Here is an 8,819-nt window from a genome sequence, read left to right as displayed (position 1 = left end):
TTTTTTTTTTTTCTTGACTTATTACACTGACTACAGCTTCTAGCCTACTACTAAACTGAATTGTTGAGCACATTTTTGCCTTCAATCTTAGGGGAAAAAATTTAATTCTTTAACATATGAAGTTTCATGCTTGTTGTATGTATCTTTTTAAGATTGTATTTTTAATTATGAATGTATGCAGGGGTGGGTGGGTGCATATGTGTGAGTGTAGGTGCCTGTGAAGGCCAGAAGAGGGAGTCAGATCCCCAAGAGCTGGAGTTACAGGTGGCTATAAGCCACCTGAGGTGGGTGCTGGGAACTAATATGTACTCTTAATTACTGAGTCTCTCCAGCCCCTGTAGAATTTTTCTTTCTTTCTTTTCCTTTCTTTCTTTCCTTCCTTCCTTCCTTCCTTCCTTCCTTCCTTCCTTCTTTCCCTCCCTCCCTTTTTTGTAGATATCCTTCATTGATTAAGTTCCCTAAGTTCCCTTCAATCTTAAGTTTATTAAGAGGTTTTTTTTGTTGTTGTTTTGTTTTCTTAATCATCAATGGACATTGAACTGTGCTACTTTTCCTAATCACATGGTTTGTTCATTGTATTGATTTTCAAATTCTGATCTGGACTTATCTATTTCTTTATGCGGTGTGTGTGTGTGTGTGTGTGTGTGTGTGTGTGTATGCGCATGCATGTTCCCATGTGAATGAAGGCCAGGGGTTGAATATGGTGTTTTACTTGATTTCTTTCCACCTTATATGTTAAGGCAGGGTCTTTCACTTGAATGTGGAGCTTGCCAACTGGGATAATCTAGCTGACCAGCTTGTTCTGGTGATCCTGTCTCTGCCACCTGGGTGCTAGGATTATAGGTCGGCCACCATGCCTGCCTGGCATATATGCAGCATTGAGCTGTGACTCTGAACTCCTGTCTTTAGGCTTCCACGGCAAACATTTTACCCACTAAGCCATCTCTCTGGCCCTGTTGTTCTTTTGCATACTGGTTGATTTGCTAATATTCTGTTTATATCTATGTTCATGAAAGAACGCAGTCTGTTGTTTGCTTTGCTGTCATTTTCTTTGGTTGTAGCCTTATATAACGTTGGCACCATAAAATGCTTTGGGAAGAATTCCCTCTTTTCGAGGAAGAGCCTGCACAATATCCCTTGCTTAAGTGCTTGGTAGAATTTACTTGTGAAAATGTCTGGGCTTGAGTTTTCTTTTCAGATGGTTTTTAACTACAAATTCAATTTCTTTGGCCCATATAAAGATATCTAGATGATCTATTTTTCTTTCCTAAGTGCAAGCAGTTTGTATCATTCAAGAAATTGGTCCATTTATCTAAGTTGTGAAATTAAAAGGGGAGCATTGTTTGTAAGATGCCCTTAAACTCTCAGAAATTATATAAATATTAGGTCATTAGTTCTGTCATCTTAATTAAGACTGTCATAAATTTAGCCACAATTCCTTAGGACTGCGAAAGAATCCACCACAATATGTCTTTTTTATCTGAGATTTTTAACCATTAGGAATTATATAAAGACACAACTTTTGTCATTTTCATGAGGACTGTCATAAAATCAATGATGCCCCATTATGGTGTTTCTAGGGTGACTCAATGCCCTCTGTCACTGCTCTCTGGTTTCTACTAATACCTGCCAAATTCGGGTTCCTGGGGAGAGACAGAACAAAGAGCAACTAAAGGATCCTCACTTAATAAATGCCACTTAGTAACTATGTTCTTCTCCCACCAGGAGTGAAGAGAAAGCAGCCTCGGTCTGTCAGGCCCCTTCTGGTCAGCAGAACTCCCTGGGGAGCATAGGACAGTCAGAAAGTAATGCCCAGCTGCCCGGCAGGAGGGGACTCTGTTGGGGTCCTAACACCTGGACCCTCCTCATAGCTGGTCTTTCCCCTGCCTCTGGTCTTCTCTCGCCTCAGGTATAAATCAGTAAAGTTGGAGGTTGAGATCTGAGCATGAACTGGCCTCTGCTGCCTGCCTTCCACAGTAGGCAGTGGCTGTTACACAGTTTGCTTTAGCCCAAGGCAAGCAGCACCAAGGAGCAGGGTCTGACCTCAAAGTGGGTGTCCCAGGTGAGTGGAAAACGTTACTATGATGGTTAATCCCCTCAGTTTGACTAGACTCAGAATCACCATGAAAACACACCTCTAGGGGTCTAGGGAGATATTTCTAAAAAGGTCTAATTGAGGAGGGAAGACCCATCCTGCATATGGGTGGCACCATCCCATGGGCTGGAGACCCAACCTGCAAAGAAAGGAGAAAGTAAGCTAAGCATAGTATTCACCTCTCTCTGCTTCCTAAGTGTGGATACAATGTGACCAATTGTCTCAAGCTCCTGCAGCCATGGCCTCCCATCATGAGATCGACTATCCACTCAAACCATGGGCCAAAATAAACCCTTCCTTAAGGTGCTTTTGTCAGGTATTTAGTAACAATGATGAGGAAATTAGCTAATACAGCCACTAACATGGCACAGTTCATCCCTTCCACTGACCTGCGGGAGTCTGCTGTGCCAGGCTGGGATGCAGGGAAGGCAGGGTTCAAGATCAGGTGAGGTACTGCCTTGACCACAGTCATTCCTTCAGTCAGGAGCTCTTTCCTAAGCATCAGCTATGTTGGTAGGGAGATCCAAGGGTGACGCAGCCCCAGGCTCTCCCTCACACAGCTGGGTGCTGGAACACAGCATAACATATGCATTTCTGACACAAATGGGAGTCCCATGCCTCCCTCCCAGAGCCGGGGGAAGATTCAGATGGGTGATACAAGTGGGTCTGCTACTTGGTGGGTGCTCAGCACAGGATTTTGCTCTGGAGAAGCTTAGTCCAAAGAGGGAAGGCCACAAGAGCACAGCCTTACAAAAGTCAGTCTGCAGAGGGCTCAGTCCCAGCGCCGACAATTGGCCCAGGCACCTAGATAGATCTTCAAAGAGTAGACTGTTCCTAGTCACTGAGATGCTGTTTCTGCCCCAGACATGTGACTGGCCTTCCCCAAAGCCACAAGCACAGAGTGACCCCTAGTGGGGTATTCCTAGGGCAGAGGTTCTGCTTCAAGGATCCTAGTCAGGGCTGCAGCTGGTTCTCACTGCAGGAAATCAGTGGGCCTGGACAGACTGGGCAGAGCCCCCCGAACCATGCCCATCCAGCACAACCCTGTGGAGCTTTGGAAACACGTAGATTCCTAAGCAGACATGAGGTCTTTTATGTCCCTTTTCAACATTCTTTTAATATTTGGTCCAGTGAGAATCATAGGGTAGTGGTAAAATAAAGCAGGTGACTACGGAGGGCTTAAAGGGTCAGTGCCCTAATCCCTGGGTGATCTCAGGCAAGTTACTATCCCTGTCTGAGCCCCAGTTGCTCATCTACTAAGTCTGACTGTAAGTGTCCCCCCAAGAGGCTGTGGGGAGGATTAAATACAAGCGCGTGTATCTAAATGTTCGCACAGTGTCTCACTCATAATAACCGTTTAATGAACAGCAATCACTATCATTACGGTTGCTTCTGAATGCCATTCAATCTTGGCTGTCCCTAAGGGAACAAAGGAAGCTTAGTGGTCCTCTCTTTGGAAGGATTGGAAACTGGGGGAAGGGAGAGCATACAAAGAAGAGAACAAGAGAAGTGTGAAGGGGGTGGATGTCCCTGCTGGGAGGGTGGGCAAGCTCTAAGCCACACAGACCACTCTTGGGGTAAATGCTGGGGGCCTAACTGACCTCTGAAGTGCTTTTCCACACAGCGTCCAGGCATCCTGCCCCCCTCTCTGGACTCACACTGGGCTGCAGGAGCTAAGTGGGCTAAGCAGCTGGAAGCCCGTGGAAGGTTTCCCCCCAGGAAAGCACTGCACAGCAGCACGGAGCCCTATTTACAAATAAAGCCTGTTCTGGCTCTACCACCCACACAGCCAAGCCCTTTATTCCATTTCAATATGCCTAATTCCACAGAAACTGCAGTGCAATAAACAGAATTAATCAATGCTGGATGCCCGAGTGAGTGTGGGCAGGTGTCAGCACAGGCAAGGGGCTTATGAGGGGACAGGAAATGTGGAGGGGGACCATCAAGCACCTGACTGCCAAGGGGACAGGCAGAGAAGAACGAATGGAATGTGGGCAGCTTAGGAACAAATAAACCTTGAGTGCCTGCCCACAACAGTGAGGCAAACTCAAGCCACCGGAAAACTTCTACAGAACAGTTTTCCTCTACCTTCTTTCAAAATGAAAATCACTTTACCGTGGCTGTTTCTGTGATTATAAAGGTAATACTATAGGCTCCATTCTGAGCCTGCCAAGGACAGAAAGAACAGAGTGAAATTTGTCCATAAGCTTGTCCCATCTGGATAGCTCCTGCTGACAGTGGTGTGGGTGCCTCTCAGCACGTCCCCTGTGTGCAGATTCTGCACACATCTGTGTTGCAAAAGAGATGCTCTTAGATACCACGTGACTAGGTCATCATCCTGTGGCTGCCCTGGGTGACTTTGGCATTTGGCTCACCAACACCACCTGCTCCTTCTCCCACTCGGCTCCCTATAGCCGGCCACCCTGCCTTCTTTACATCCCTCCTTCACACTCCCTTCCACTTCAGGGACTCTTGGCACATGCTGTTCTCTCTGCCTGAAATTCTCAGATCCTCTTCCAGGGCATTAGTTTTGTTCTTTTCAAGTTCAACTGAGCTGTTTCTTTCTCCATGAAGCCTTCCTGCCACCCCAGACCTGGGCTGCTCTCCCGTTACATCCTCCCAGGGTTCCATGGGAGTCACCATTGTGGTATCTCTCACAATTATACATAACTAAATGAACACAATCTGTTTGTTACCCTGTATTCCCATTAGAACATGACTCCTGGGGTGAGAGATGATGTTCAGCTTCTTTTGTTGAAATGATTCAATGAATTTCATTAGGGTTCTGTACAGGAGTATGAGTAAGGGGTTGTTTACAGGAGCACAGGCAACTTAGAAGTTGCCACATCACTGAAGAAAATCTCTCTCTCTCTCTCTCTCTCTCTCTCTCTCTCTCTCTCTCTCCCAACAACCATTAACTACCTATAAATTCTCTGGGCTGGGACCTCATGAGCCTCTCTCCATGATATAATGTTGATGATCTTGTGCAGATCACATGCAGGTAATCACACCTGCTGCAAGTTCAAGAGTACAATGGCCATGCCATGCTCAGAAGACAGCATCCCACAGCATTCCTCCCCTTCCTCCGGATCTTACATTTCTTTCCATAATGATCTTGCCAATCTTTCGGATCCATGTTGGACAAGGAGCCACAGTCCACACATGGGATTGGGTGAACGCAGGAGGCTGGCAGCAAGGATGCCCTGCCTGCATGTAATGCCCACTTCATTCTTTCCACACAGAGGGCCCTGGTCACCTGATTACTTGTGCTGGCTTTTCTCAGTGAGCAAAGGCTCCCATAAGTCAAGAAGAAGGGAGCATGTTCCTGGCATCTGGCCTCTTAGACTGGGAAAATGTGCAGAGCCAGGGAAATGTGCAAACCTCTGAGCTCATCCAGCCCACAGTGACACTGTCCACTGTCCACACTGGGAGACCAAGGCCCACATAGGGCAAGGATATGTCCACGCCCCCAGAGGCTTGGTGCCGGGTCCCAAGGCCTTGTCGACCCATGCACAAAGCAACTCCAGGCTTGGTCAGGCCTGGGTTTCCCATCTCTAATGTTCAACACTTCAAGCTGAGCCTGGTGGAGAAGCTTGTAATCCCAGCTACTCAGAAGGCTGAGGCAGGAGGATTTTGAGTTCAAGGCCTGCCTGGGCAACATAGTAAGTCTCTGTCTCAAAATTAAAGAGAAAGAAAAGAACAAAAGAGATGGGGATTTGGCTTAGATCTGGTGATGCCCCAGGTTTAATTTCCAGGCTCGGTGCAGGCTATCATTGGGAGGCAGTGACTTACAGAGTGGCAGTGTGAGTTCAAATCCCAGCACTGGCACTTCTTAGCTGGAGGGTCCTGGGTGAGTTGTACCATTGCTCCTAACTCTGTCACTTACAAAATGGGGACAAGAATATTCCTTTTTGGTTCACTGTTGCAAACATTAGGTAAGAGGCTGAGTGTGAAAACATTTAACTTGTTTAGTTCCTGACATGGCAGCTGCTAAACAAAAAGAGAACAAGAAGATGATACAAGACGATGCTGGTGATGATGACGATGATGATGATGATGATGACAGTGACAGTGAGAGATGTTCTCAGGCAGGACTGCACGTGAACTCCCTCTTGTACATTTCTTCTCTCCCTTTCTCTATACATGGACTCAACCAGAATTCATTCACTCACAAACTGGACCCTGTTCATGCATCTATTGTCACTGAGGACACTGCATCTGCCATTCCACCGAGTCCTCTGAAGGACCTGAGGGAACTTGCTCTGAGGCCCTAGGAGCAGCAATTGCTTCTAAGCACAGCTGGTCTGCTTCTACTAACAGAGAGCACATACCTACTTCCTTCTTTGACTTGGCAACCAGGAAGCTAGGCCAAACCTCTGGCCTGCCAGCAGCCGGTTTACAGCCCCATGTGGCGGGCGTTCTGAAGAAACCACCATCCTACTGCGTTTCACCTTTCTCTCTGTTCACAGTTTTCCCCCCAGTTTCATACTCATTAAAATAAACAAACATCCAGAATATGTTTAAACTTTAGGGGAAATAAGTAACATTGAAACCGTTCACAGTCCAATACAGTGGTACACTCCTATAGTCATAACTACTCGGGGGGCTGAAGCAGGAGGATGGCTCTCAAGGAGTTTAAAACTGAGCAACAGAGTGACCCTGTCTCAAAGCAAAATGGAACACAAATGTACACAGACTAAATTCAATGCAGTGCGCTGGGCTGGGCTGGGCTGGATCTCAGAAGAGGATAAGGACATTAGGGAAAAATACACAAGTAAACTGCAGTAAGTCTACAGTGTGCTTAACAGCGTGGCACTGAACATTTGCTGCAATTGAGACAGTTATTTTGTCTATGAAGTGGACTTTAGAGGAAGCTAGGGGAAGGATAATTGGTATTCTCTTTGCAACTTTTTGCTAAACCTACAATTATTAAAACAACATGAACACACTAGATGTGTCGGTACATGCCTAGAATCCCAGGACTTGGGAGATGGAAGAAGGAGGATCAGGAGTTCAAGGCCAGCCTGGGCTACAGGCGCCTTGTCTCAAAACAACAACAAATAAACAAACAAATCCCAAACTCACTAAATAAAACCTGCACACAGAACACCCAAAGACTTTCCTCCTGGAACTGCAACACAGCACTATCACTGCCTACTGCAAACAGAGGAAGCACCCAGGCCCAGGTACCATTCACAGAGCACATAGTATCTGCCTGACTGGCCTGGCTATGAACACAGGGCTGAACCCAACCCCCAGGGCCTTATGGGAATCCCAGGGTTGCGCCTGTGAGCTGTGTGACAAGGGCTCTCAGATATTGTGCCTGTCACACAGACTCACAAAAGAGCCTGTCACAGGGTCTATCGAAGTTCAATGACAGAACTGCAAAAGGTACTTCAAAGGCCCTGTGGGAATGTTAACGGTGGCCTTACAACTACAGTGACAGCTGGCGACTTGTGCTTGTCCTACCTCTGGACTGCTGCAACAAAGTCCTATAGATGGGGTAACTTATACTCAGATTATTGCTCACGGTTCTGGAGGCTGGGCAGTCCAAGATCAAAATGCTGGCCAATTCTGTACTTGGGGTGGACCCTCTTCCTAGGTTACAGATGGCATCTTCTTGCTTTGTTCTTGCGTAGTCAAATGAGTGAGGCAGTTCTCTAGGATCTCTATTGTAAGGGCACTAATCCTACTGAGAAGGGCTCCACACTCATGACCTCATCACCTCCCAAAGACCCCCATCTCTTGACACCCCTGCAGTGACTAGGGGAATACAGTCTACAGAAATGCAGGTATGATTAACATTAGTCTTAACTAAGGTTAATATTAGTTTTTACCTTTTCGACAGCCTGAGGCAGGAATGTTACTGATGGATGCTACTTAGGACAGGGAGGCCCAGGCAGGTAGAAGAGGCTCCAAGGTTGCACAGCCATGCAACAGAGCAGGGATTGGCACTGTCTTCCCTGAGGAAGCCAGACTACTCCCTAACAGGCCACATTTCCCAGGAGGAGCCAGTCGCTGCACCTTATCACAGTCTGTGTGCCAGGCTGGGGCTCTGGGCCTTTTGATTCCCCTACAAACCTTCCTCCTTTGCAGAGAACCAACACATGAGGCCAGGGTACCTGGGGCCCTTTCCTGCCGATACGGCCTCCTCTGACTCAGTCCCCACCCAATCTTGCACTTGGGCTAGTCACCCCTTGTCAACCTACAGAAGCATTCAAGTCAACCTACAGGGTTGCTCAGCTCAGTACTCCTTTTCTCCCTAGTCCATTTCCCTATCCACCTCTCTAGTGCCCAAAGCATAGCTCAAATGCCACCTGGACCCATGATTGATCATCATGTCATATCACTGTGGCCCCAGCATCCATAATGGGCCAAACACATGCTGTCACTGCAGTGATCTGGGCCCAGTGTCCTTGTGGGTAGTTGTTGGCTGCTTCCAGTAGGGTGCTCAGTACAGCAGGTTAGACCCTGGGTTTGGAATTCAATCAAGACTCCCTGGGTTCAAATCCTGCCCTAGGAACTACCATCTGTATGACCTTAGACAAGACAGTGAGACCTCTTTATAATGTGAAAGAATTCAGGAACCCCACTCCACCCTATTGAGCAGTGTGAGATGATACATTCGACATGAATCTCAAATGCTGGGCACACAGCCCTCCTTAGAACGTGAGCTAAGTGTGTCATTTCTGTAACTGTTGGTCTGAAGTGGACACCAGCCATG

General features: G+C 47.2%; 1 protein-coding gene across 6 annotated transcripts in view; it reads right to left on the bottom strand.

The window, feature by feature from the left end:
- Nucleotides 1–8,819, bottom strand: part of Whrn (whirlin) — a 91,158-nt gene that overhangs the window by 45,912 nt on the left and 36,427 nt on the right. The window lies entirely within an intron of this gene.

This window comes from Nannospalax galili, unplaced genomic scaffold, assembly GCF_000622305.1.
Source record: "Nannospalax galili isolate Female #2095 unplaced genomic scaffold, S.galili_v1.0 scaffold34, whole genome shotgun sequence".
NCBI classification, from domain to species: domain Eukaryota; kingdom Metazoa; phylum Chordata; class Mammalia; order Rodentia; family Spalacidae; genus Nannospalax; species Nannospalax galili.
Note: the sequence above shows the minus strand (reverse complement) of the source record. Positions and strands in the feature narration are given on the sequence as shown.